Source organism: Oryctolagus cuniculus, chromosome 18 (genome assembly GCF_964237555.1).
Source record: "Oryctolagus cuniculus chromosome 18, mOryCun1.1, whole genome shotgun sequence".
Classification (NCBI taxonomy): domain Eukaryota; kingdom Metazoa; phylum Chordata; class Mammalia; order Lagomorpha; family Leporidae; genus Oryctolagus; species Oryctolagus cuniculus.
In genome coordinates this window covers 32,129,138-32,140,881 of record NC_091449.1, presented here as the reverse complement: position 1 = coordinate 32,140,881, position 11,744 = coordinate 32,129,138, and the positions used below count along the sequence as shown (strand labels likewise).

Below are 11,744 nucleotides of genomic sequence, written 5' to 3'. Positions count from 1 at the left end.
CCATCACCGCTGCCTCCCAGGGTCTGCATTAGTAGAAGCTGGAGTCAGGAGCAATAGCAGCCACTCTGCGGAAACGGGACACAGTTCTCTTACCCACTAGGGCAAATGCCTGTCCATGAGCCTGTATTCTTTCCTGTTTTTGTTTTTGTTTTGTTTTTGTTTTTGGCAGACAGAGTGAGAGAGAGAGAGAGACAGAGAGAAAGGTCTTCCACTTGATGGTTCACTCCCCAGTTGACCGCAATGGCCGGAGCTTCGCCGATCTGAAACCAGGAGCCAGGAGCTTTTTCCTAGTCTCCCACACGGGCTCAGGGGCCCAAGCATTTGGGCTATCCTTCACTGCTTTCCCAGGCCATAAGCAGAGAGCTGGATTGGAAGAGGGGCAGCCGGGACTCGAACCAGCACCCATACGGGATGCCGGCACTGCAAGCAGAGGATTAACTTATTGTACCATGGCGCCACTCCCCCTTCTTTTTTTTTTTTTTTTCTTTTAAGATTTACTTATCCTCGTGAGAGGCAGAAAGAGGGAGGGAGGGAGGGAGGGAGGGAGGGAGGGAGGGAGGGAGAGACAGAGAGGGAGATATTTCTAGGTACTGGGAGCTTCCACATCCACATGTTTGTGACTAATCTAGACCGGGCAGAAGTCAGGAATCAAGAATTCCATCTGGCTCTCCAAAGGAGTGCCAAGAACTCAAGCATTTAGGCCGTGGTCTGCTGCCTCTCAGGCACACCAGCAGGAAGCTGGATTAGAGGTGGAGACTTGAATCCGATACTCTGATGTGGGCTGAGGTGTCCCCAGCACCAGCTTAACCTGCTGTGCCACATTCTTACCCCCATGAGCCTGAATTCTTAATCAAAGATCACAGACCTTATCTTCAAAGACTTCTTTTTGTCATTAATGTTGTTTTCCCCAGAATTTATTTATTCGAAAGGCAGAGCAACAGAGAGAGGGGGCAGGCGAGACAGAGAGATCACCCTGATCATCAGCTGATTCACCCCCATATGGCTGTAATAGCTGGGGCTGGGCCCTGTGGAAGCCAGGAGTGCAGAATTCCATCCAGGTCTCCCACATGTGTGGGACTTGGGCCAACTTCTGCTGCTTTCCCACGTGCATTAGCAAGGAACTGGATCCAAAACAGAACAGCCGAGGCTCAAACCTAAGCACTCTGATATGGGATGCCAGCATTGCAAGCAGTAGCCTTAACCTGCTGTGCCACAAAACCAGCCCCATCCTTATTTTTAATTATTAAAGTAATACAATGTGGGGCCAGAGCTGTGGCGCAGTAGGTTCATTTTCTGCCTGTGTCGGTGCCATCCCACATGGGCACTGGTTCTAGTCCAGCTCTCTGCTATGGCCTGGGAGAGCAGTGGAAGATGTCCCAAGTGCTTGGGCCCCTGCACCCACGTGAGAGACCTGGAAGAAGCTCCTGGTTCCTGGCTTCAGATTGGCGCAGCTCCAGCTGTTGCAGCATCTGGGGAGTGAACCAGCAGATGAAAGCTTTTCTCTCTGTCTCTCCCTTTCACTGTCTGTAAATCTACCTCTAAAATATAATATAATAAAATTAAATTAAAAAAATAAAATGTATGTGGTTAAAAATAATTCCCATGAAAATCAGTCTCCTTCTTCTCCACCCAATCTCTACCTAGATCTCCCTTCCTAGTACCATTTGCCAGAAATGATCCTTCTAACCCTTGCAGCTCCAATACTTGCAGGGTTCACCACTGTGTCTCTTAAATTCTGCAACTTCATTTTTTATGGACATAGAACACTGTAGGTAGCTGCCCAAATAATGGAAAATACATTTTTATCCATTTTTCTAAAAGTATTAAAATAACAACCCTGAATTTAAAAATTCTCAAAAAGGGCTTGAAGGTCCAAGAAATTCATGGATCAATGCATTTATCTAAAATACGCAGGCACTGGTGCAAGTACATGGTGTAGTGGTTAAGATGCCATTTGGGGGGCTGGCTCTGTGGTAAAGCTTCCACCTGCTTTACCCACTTGGGCACCAATTCAAGTCCCAGCTGCTCCACTTCCAATTCAGCTCTCTGCTATGGTCTGGGAAAGCAGCAGAAGATGGCCCAAGTGCTTGGGCCCCTGCACCTACGTGGGAGACCCGGAAGAAGCACCTGGCTTTGGATTGGTGCAGCTCCAGCCACTGTGGAGTGAACCAGTGGATGGAAGACCTCTCTCTCTCTCTCTCTCTCTCTCTCTCTCTCTCTGCCTCTGCCTCTGCCTCTCAGTAACTCTGCCTTTCAAATAAATAAATAAATAAATCTTTAAAAAAAGAAAAAGATGCTATTTGGATATGTGAGTGCTGACCATGTTTCTGACCCAGTTGCCTGCTAATAATGTGCACCTTGGGAGGCAGCCGATGATGGCTCAGGTACTCCGATCCCTGCTACCCCATGTGGGAGACCCACATGGAGTTCCAGGCTCCCGGCTTCAGCCTGGCCAGCCTTGGCTATATTAGCATTTGAGGAGTGAGCCAGTGGATGGAGGATCTTTGTCCTCCTGCCTTCTATATTTCCCTCTGTGTCTCTTCTTTTAAAATAAAATGACAATAAGTAAATAAGATACAGGCATTGAGCAGAGAGCAAAGGCCTTGGGAGCCAGCAGGCTGTCACTTGGGAAGCACCTTCGGAAGAGGGACTTATCATTTCGGAGCCTCAGTTTCCTCATCTGTGAAATGGTGAGAGCAATGCCCACTTCAGTTTGTTAATTTTAGAACTAAGTCAGTCCCACATTGAACATATGTTGGGAGTTCAATACATGCCAATTCCTCTGGGATACTTTGGAAAGAGGGGCAGATATCTGCTAACAACCACTGAAAGCACGTGAAAGAGGAGCTGCAAATGGATTCCACAGTGAAATGTTTCACTTCACGGTCATTGGCTAAGGTTTCTTCATTTGCTCACCCGACATGTTGGGGATACTGCGCTAGACTTGGAAAGAAACACAGTGACAAATGTTACCTGGCCCCTGCCTTAAGGGCTTAGTGTACTCCTTGGCATGTAACAAGAATTCAGTAACTATTTCTTTGTAAAAAGCTAAACTGTGACAACCATGAAGCAAAGATTTGGATGCCTGGACTGGAGTCTGTGGGTACTGAGGAGGGGCAGGCACGGGGTGCCACTGACTGCATTCCAATTGAGTCAAGGCTGCCATTTGGAAAGTAATTGTCAGTATCACCCACCTCCACAGGCCCCTAGGGACGTGAAAACCCAAATGGCTTTCTAACTTCTTGCAAATGCGGTGCTTAGCATGTAATACTTGTCCTGGAGCAGCACAGCGGCATTAAAAGAAAACCGCAGTTAGAAGCCAGTGGATTTCCTGAGCATTTGGGCTTTGGGGAACTTTCTGCAGCTAGTTCCAGTTTGATTTCTGAAAATTCTCCACCAGGTTCGGGAAGTTCTGTTTTGGGTGCTGTTTAACACAATTATCAGCCCCACCCCCCTGGTGACTGACTGGCAGCAGGTGTGTCTGATAAAGAAAATCACTTCTGCTCTACTTGAGGCACCTCTGATGCTAGAAACCTGCTTTTCTCTGTGAAGCTGATAGGAATCTATGGGGGAGCAAGAAGCACCTCCCAGGCCCAGGCCAAGAAAGGCTGTTTGGCTAGTGGCTGGGAAGGGGATGCTAACAACACAGGTCTGGAGCTCTCCATGGGAGCTGAATGATACATGGGTATCAGTGGTCTAATGTAAGAGGAGATGGAGTAGCTTCCTGGGCAAGAGACATCTGTGATCGCCTGGAGAGGAGCCCAGCCCATGGGGGATCCAATAGATGGGTTTGGTCTTGTGAACTCGTCTGTTGTAAAATAACTGTGTTGACATTAAGATGCCTGGAAGTCATTTGATCTGCATAGTTGTACCTGGTTTAGCCAACTTTGTGTTATCTGTGATTGCTCTTTCATTTCTTTTTTTGTAAGGGTTTAGTGATTATTTATTTGAAAGGCTGAGCATCTCACACACACACACACACACACACACACACAGATCTTCCATCTGCTGGTTCACTCCCCACATGGCTGCAGTGGCCAGGGCTGGGCCAGGCTGAAGCCAGGAGCCTGAGTGTATCATGTGCGTGGCAGGGGCCCAAACACTTGGGCCATCTTCTGCGGCCCTTCTAGGCATGTTTGCAGGGAGCTGGATTGGAAGCAGAGCAGCCAGGACTCACCAGCACTTAGATACAGGATGCTGATGTCCCAAGAGGTGGTTTAACCTGCTGTGCCACAGCACCGGCCCCCGGGGTTACATTTCAATCTTTGCAAAGGACAATTTGCTTTTTTGTTTCCAGAGAGGATAGCCAGCGTGCTTTGAATGGACACTAACACATTCATCCAGTGGCTAGTAGAGGCTGGGTGGAGAAGACATTTGCAAACAGGCTTTCAAGAAATTCAAGGATTACAGAGACCCATACAGAAACTTACTTATAGAGCAGCAGCAAGAGGAAAAGCAACAAAGGCAAGATTTCTGCTTTGGGAAAAGGGCGCTGGTCACTGGGAGAAGGCAAAGGTCATCCTAAGTGGAATGAAGGCTTGAGCTTTAGAGTGCATTTGGAAAATTACTGTAGAATTTGATGTATTTGGGACTCGTACTGTACCACAGCAGGCAAAGCTCCTACTACAGTGCTGGCATCCCCTATGGGCACCAGTTCAAGTCTCTGCTGCTCTACTTCTGATCCAGCTCCCTGCTATTTTGCCTGAGAAAGCAGTGGAAGATGGCCCGAGTGCTTGGGCTCCTGCACCCACGTGGGAGACCCGGATTAGGGTCCTGGCTTTGGCCTAACCCAGGCCTGGCCTTTCTGGCCATTGGGGAAAGAACCAGCAAATGGAAGATCTCTCTCTCTCTCTCTCTCTCTGCTTCTGCCTCTGCCTCTATGTAACTCTGCCTTTCTTTCTTTGTTTCTTTTTTTTTTTTTTCTTTTAAAGATTTGAAAGGCAGAAATACAAAGAGAGAAGGAGACAGAAAGAGAGATCTTCCATTCACTGGTTTACTCCCCAAATGGCTGCAATGGCCAGGCCAAAGCCAGGAGCCAGGTACTTCTTCTAGATCTCCCACGTGGGTACAGGGGCCCAAGCACGTGGGCCATCTTCCGCTGCTTTCTCAGGTACAGCAGGGAGCTGGATCGGAAGTAGAGCAGCCAGCACTCACATGGGCACCCATATGGGATGCTGGCACTGCAGGCAGAGGCTTAATCTTCTACGCACAGTGCTGACCCCAACTCTGCCTTTCACATAAATAAATAAAAATCTTTTTGTAAAAAAAGGAATTTTATATATTTGAGGTGTGGAAAGATATGTAAAATGTGAATTCGTGTTTCCCAAATTATGTACTCTAGTTACCCACAAGCCTGGCTAGTAGATAGTGGTGTCTCAGTGTTCTTAATATATGGAACATGTGAGAACGTGGAGGGAGGGGAAGGGGTGTGGTACATGTGTGTATTTTCAGAGCACCCCCATGTGAAAGACCCAGCGATGTCTCATTGCGAAAGCATGATTCTGTTAACAGTCATAGACCTGTGCAAAACACTTTCCGCTTGTTCTTAGTTCATCTCTTAATACAGTCTCACCAGCATCGGGCAAGGAATAGGTATTTTTGAGAAGATGCCAAAGTATCTGACCTGTATTAAATAACCAGTTACTATGAATCCATATAAAACCCTAAAATAGAGATGCCGTCATTCGTGCCTGCTTCATGCATGAGATAAAGTCATTTGCTATCACTGGAACTTTCGGGCATGTCGGGCGGGGGCAGCAGGGCTGGCACTGTATGTCCTGGGGGAGTCAGTGATGTTGCCGTTTGATGTGACTTGAAGGGACTAGGAAGGCTTCCCTGCCCCATGTGGCCTAAAAATATTTATCGTTCATCCTGAAATCCCATCAGTTACAGTTTGACTTGGGCTGATGTTTTCTAGCATGAGCCATGCTTTTCTATAGACCAACTGTCATGGAGACAGAGTTGCCACCCTCTTCAGAAGAGAGGGCTTTGTCACCCCACTGTGGTATCTCCCTCCAGATGGGAGATACAGTGAAATTTGCATCCCACCCATTCCCAGAAGCCAGGATTAACCACGTCAGTTTGAGCCTCTCCTAAATCTAGTTAAGATTTGCTGAGATTAAATTAATCTGATGAGACCAGTTTTGTATGAAAAGGAAGCAGAAGGCAGGAAAAGGAATTTTGATTCTTCTAGAGGACAGCCTACATGGGGCTGAGAAAGCTTCGAGAGAATTCCAGAGGCCACAGCTGCTGCTGCGTGGCTGATGTACGATCTCTAACCCTTCGAGACCGGCATGTGGCAGCTCTGGAGAGCATCCTGTCCTGGGTACCCCTGCAGCTTAACAGTGAGTGGTAAGGTAACTCCTGACTGCCTATCAGCATTGGGCTGGAGAAACTGCCATTTTTCCAAGGGACAAAAATGCTATTGGGTAGAAGCAGAGCTAGAGGTAAGAGGAGGGCAAAATCTCTCTCTGGCAAAGTAGACTGTTTGGAACTCTAACTGCCACATTGTCAAATTCTCTGTAGACTGTGTTACATGTTTGCAGGGAGGACAAGAGGTTGGGGGTGGGGGAGGGGCAACAGCACATCTCACCCGGAACTGTTTCTCCCCCAGGGCCGGTATCCTTTAGGCTCAGGGTCAAGGGCGCCCAGTTATTTCCTGTTCACCGCCTGTGAACAAGGAAAATTTATCTCCAAACTGAAACTGTTGACTTTCCCATACACAGAAGAGTTACAACTTCCCCTAAGGAAAGGTGTGCGTGCAATCATTGTTTAAGGAGTATAATTAGGACTACTGTAAAATTGCGTTTTGCATATATATAGTTTAGCACATGCTGGGCATTCATACATATAAGAGGGTTTTCAAAAAAGTTTGTGGAAAATGCATATTATGAAAAAAATACAAAAGTAGTTTTTATTTATTTTTACTTGAAAGTCAGAGTTACACAGAGGAGAGAGAAGGAGAGGCAGAGAGAAAGAGGTCTTCCATCTGCTGATTCACTCCCCAATTGGCCGCAACAGCTGGAGCTGTGCCAATCCAAAGCCAGGTGCCAGGAACCTCTTCCGGGTCTCCCACAAGGTGCAGGGGCCCAAGGACTTGGGCCATCCTCCGCTGCTTTCCCAGGCCATAGCAGAGAGCTGGATTGGAAGAGGAGCGGCTGGGACTTGAACCAGCATACATTTGGGATACCAGCACTGCAGGCAGCGGCTTTACCCATTACGCCACAGCGCTGGCCCCCATTTATTTTTAATTTAATTTCTCCATGAACTTTTTGAAGTACCATCGTACATGTTTAGTACAGGACTGTGTAAACAAATGGGCAATTGAGTTTGGCCGGCGCCGAGGCTCAATAGGCTAATCCTCCACCTGTAGCGCTGGTACCCCGGGTTCTAGTCCCGGTTAGGGTGCTGGATTCTGTCCCAGTTGCTCCTCTTCCAGTCCAACTCTCTGCTTGGGCCCTGCACTCGCATGGGAGACCAGGAGAAGCACCTGGCTCCCGGCTTTGGATCAGCGTGGTGCGCCCGGCCGCAGTGCGCTGGCCGCAGCAACCATTGGGGAGTGAACCAACAGAAAAGGAAGATCTTTCTCTCTGTCTCTCTCTCTCACTGTCCACTCTGCCTGTAAAAAAAAAAAAAGCAACTGAAGGGATTTTTGAGGGTAATTTTGATTATACTTTTTTTTTCCTGTATGGGCAGAATCCAACCGGTAAGATGTGACATCACTAAGTGTTAAGTTTTTCTACATTTGTAGATGTCCTATATTTTGGGGTTTTTTTCCCCCAAAGAAACCTTTTATTTAAGGAACACAAACTTCATGAATTTTATAAGTACAACTTTAGGAGATGTCCTATATTTTGTTCAGTCAAACTTTTTTATTTAGTCTAACTGTATGTTGAGATCAGAATCTTTTTTTGAAAGATTTTATTTATTTATTTGAAAGGCAGAGTTACAGAGAGAGAGAGAGAGATCTTCCATCCGTTGGTTCACTTCCCAAATGGCCTACATAGCTGGAGTTGCCATGATCCGAAGCTAGGAGCCAGGAGCTTCTTCTGGGTCTCCCACGTGGGTGCAGGGGCCCAAGCCATCCTCTGATGCTTTCCCAGGCACATTAGCAAGGAGCTGAATCTGAAATGGAGCATCCAGGACACGAACCAGTGCCCATATGGGATGCTGGCACCGCAGGCAGAGGCTTAGCCCACTATGCCACCCTGCTGGCCCCCTCCTTCCCATTTTTTTTTTTAATTCGTTCATTCCATCTTGGCAGTCTAGTTGTGCACTAAATGGAAGTGACAAACCATGGGCAGACATGTGGTGCAGTGGGTTAAGCTGCCACTGTGATACTGATACCACATATCCGTGCAGGTTCAAATCCTGACTGCTCCATCTCCAGTTTCCTGCTAATGCACCTAGGAAGGCAGAGGAAGATGGTCCAAGTACTCGGACTCCTGTCACCCATGTGGGAGACCCAGATGGAGTCCCTGGCTCCCGGCTTTGGCCTGGCCCAGCCCCGACCATGAAGGCCATTTGGAGGATGAACCAGCAGATGGTTCATGAATAGATCTTAAAAAAGAAATCAACAAGCTTCAATATGCGTGTTCTAGAATATTTTTGGTTTTCCTCAAGGCATTGATTAGTGTTAGTTCACCTATTACACACTTATGCCCCCAGGGATGGTGACCTGTGACCACTTCCTAAGTTTTGGATCTCTAGTGCCAGCTGCTTCCCGTAGGAGCCCCTGGCACTTCCCCCTTCATGCTGCCAGGACAGGAATTCACCTTGCCCCCCCCCCAACCACGGTACTGCCTGTCCCTCACCGTTTGCCAAGCTAGGCGTCTCAGAACAGGCCTCAGAGCAGAGCAATGACCCTGGGCTTGGGTTTGAATTCTGGCCATGCCCCTTAGTGCCTGGGGAGGTTGCAGCCCTCCATTGCTTCCTGAATGAATGGCAACAATGGTAATTACTTTCCTGAAGTTTTTATGAGGACTGATGAGGCCTGGCCCCAAGGCAGCTGACAGGATTTAATTTTTTTTTTTTTTTTTACAGGCAGAGTGGACAGTGAGAGAGAGAGAGAGAGAAAGGTCCTCCTTTTCCATTGGTTCACCCCCCATTGGCCGCCGCGGCTGGCGCACTGCGCCGATCTGAAGCCAGGAGCCAGGTGCTTCTCCTGGTCTCCCATGCGGGTGCAGGGCCCAAGGACTTGGGCCATCCTCCACTGCACTCCCGGGCCACAGCAGAGAGCTGGCCTGGAAGAGGGGCAACCGGGACAGAATCCGGCAACCCGACCGGGACTAGAACCCGGTGTGCTGGCGCCGCAGGCGGAGGATTAGCTGACAGGATTTCTATTACGTCTTTGTCGTTATCATCAGCCTTGGCTCATCACTTTTCCTCAGGCCAATCAGGCCCTCCTAAAATCCAACTGATGCACCCGGATCCATCCAAGACCCCCTTCTCCATCTCTTGCTTCAGGCTTTCACCTGTGCCCGGTGAGCAGCGTTCTCCCAGGCCTTCTCCTGCCCCAACTCCGCTCACCCCATCCCATCTTGGACACACCACTCCCTTTGGTGGTTGTCTTCTCTGTTTTCCATCTTCATCTGGGACACCCGCACCCCTGGGCCTCAACACGTCGCTTCCTCGGCTTCACCCGTCTGGGAGGCACTGTCCCTTAGGAAACTTGGGTTATCTGGCCCACAGAGTCCCGCCATCTCTCAGTCCCACCGGCTTCCTCAGTCCCATGATCCGCACTTCGTACCACTGCCTTGTGTCTTCTCGCTGCCTGCCCCCAAGAACCACCACCACCATGGACCCCCCCCCCTCCCAGTTTCTAGAACTGGGCAGGCGTCTCACCACACAAGATCTTTTTCTCCAACGCTTTCCCCTCCTTGCAGGGTCTCCACTCTGCACTACCACAAACCGGGCTAATTCCGGGCTAATTCTGGAGTTCTTTACCTGCCCTATTGTGTACCAAGCCTATGACACACCTTCTTTTTTTTTTTTTTTTTAAGATTTATTTATTTATTTGAAAGGCAGAGTAAGAGAGGCAGAGAGAGAGAGAGAGAGAGAGAGAGAGAGAGAGAGAGAGAGAAGTCTTCCATCCTCTGAGAGAGAGAGAGAGAGAGGTCTTCCATCCTCTGGTTCATTTTCCAAATGGCCTCAACAGCCGGAGCTGGGCCGATCTGAAGTCAGGAGTCAGGAGCCTCCTCTGGGTCTCCCACGTGTGTGCAGGGGCCCAAGGACTTGGGCCATCTTCCACTGCTTTTCCAGGCCATAGCAGAGAGCTGGATTGGAAGTGGAGCAGCCGGGACTAGAACTGGCGGCCATATGGGATGCCAGCACTGCAGGCAGCAGCTTTACCCGCTAGGCCACAGTGTGGGTTCCCACACACCTTCTTAGTACCAAGCACCTCTTTGGCTTCTTTTGCAATGCCTTTTTTCCTAGCTGAAGTGAGACATTTATGAGATTTATCGATGTTGGTGCCTCCCCAGATTGTATATAGCCCATGAATGGGGGAGGGGCCGCTGTGTTCTCAGAACCTAGCATGGTGCCTGGTATTTGGTAGAATGAATGAATGAGAGCAAAACAGGCCACCCCACTTGGTGACAGAACATCTCCGAGCAGATGAAAGCAGCGACCAGTAACTGCTTGGAGGGACCGGACTCACCCACCTGGACCCCTGACTTGCCGGCTTTGGGGACCAGCTCCCTCAAGAAACGCTGTGTGGGTGTTATGTGCTCCTGGTCCCAGAGGGAGCGAGCAGCCAGTCAGCGCAATACTGGGCGGGGAACACGAGCAGAACTCAGCACAGGTGCAGGCCACACGTTGGTGCAGGGCACTGGAGTTCGCGTGCCTTTGGCTGGGCAGCGCTGGCACGGAAACCCGCCCCCGAGAGAGGCTTGCCCCGACGATGGCGACCGTGGGCCAGTCCCTGGCGCCTCAAACCCCGCACGAAAAGTCCCGTTTCCTACAGACTTCGCACGGAGAGCCAATCGGGATTTGTACACGTTTCAGACTTATTGCACCCACCAGAGCCTTGCAAATGACGCTTTCCTTACTGCTTTATGTGAGGAGGAGGAGGAATGCAGAGGCCCCCACAGGGGACTTCGCCGCTGCGTGAGAACGCCTCCGCTGAGACACGGAAGGGCGGCCCACACCCAGGGCCAAGGCGTGGACCTCGTCCCCTGGAGGGTGGGGTCCCGGCGGGTGGCCGTATGCTTTCCCCGTGGAGGCGCTGCGCGAAACCCGCACACAAAACAGAAGGAGCCATAAATAGCAGCAGGCAGCCCTGCCAGGGGCGGCAGCCAGCCCCGGGCTAGCATTCCGGCGGGGCGCGGGACGACCCCTCGGGCCCTGGAACAAAGCCCCGCGGGGGTGGGCGCGGAACGGGTGCCCCGCACCAGCCGCCCGTGAGCCCGTCTTTCGCCCGGCCGGTGGCGGCGGAGAGCGTGACGCGACGGGGCGTGTGTCGGGCGTTCAGCGCGCAGCTCAGCGCTGGTAACGGAGGAGCCGCGGCGCCGGCTGCCACCCCGCGAGCCCTGCACGCCGAGGCCCGCGCGCGCAGCTGCCGGTCGCGCCGGCGCCTCTGCGCCTGCGCGCCCGCGGAAGCCCCGCCCCCTCCGGGCTCCCAGCGCGCGGGGCCGCGCCTCCTCATGGCGGCCGCCGCAGTGTGTGGTATTTAGCGGGGGCGCGCGGCGCGCTCGAGGACGCGCGAAACGGCGGCGGCGGCGGCGGCCAGGGGGGGAGCCGGGGCG

General features: G+C 50.8%; 1 protein-coding gene across 1 annotated transcript in view; it reads left to right on the top strand.

Annotated features, from left to right (window-relative positions):
* Positions 1-11,744, top strand: part of SIAH1 (siah E3 ubiquitin protein ligase 1) — an 82,235-nt gene that overhangs the window by 39,677 nt on the left and 30,814 nt on the right. The window lies entirely within an intron of this gene.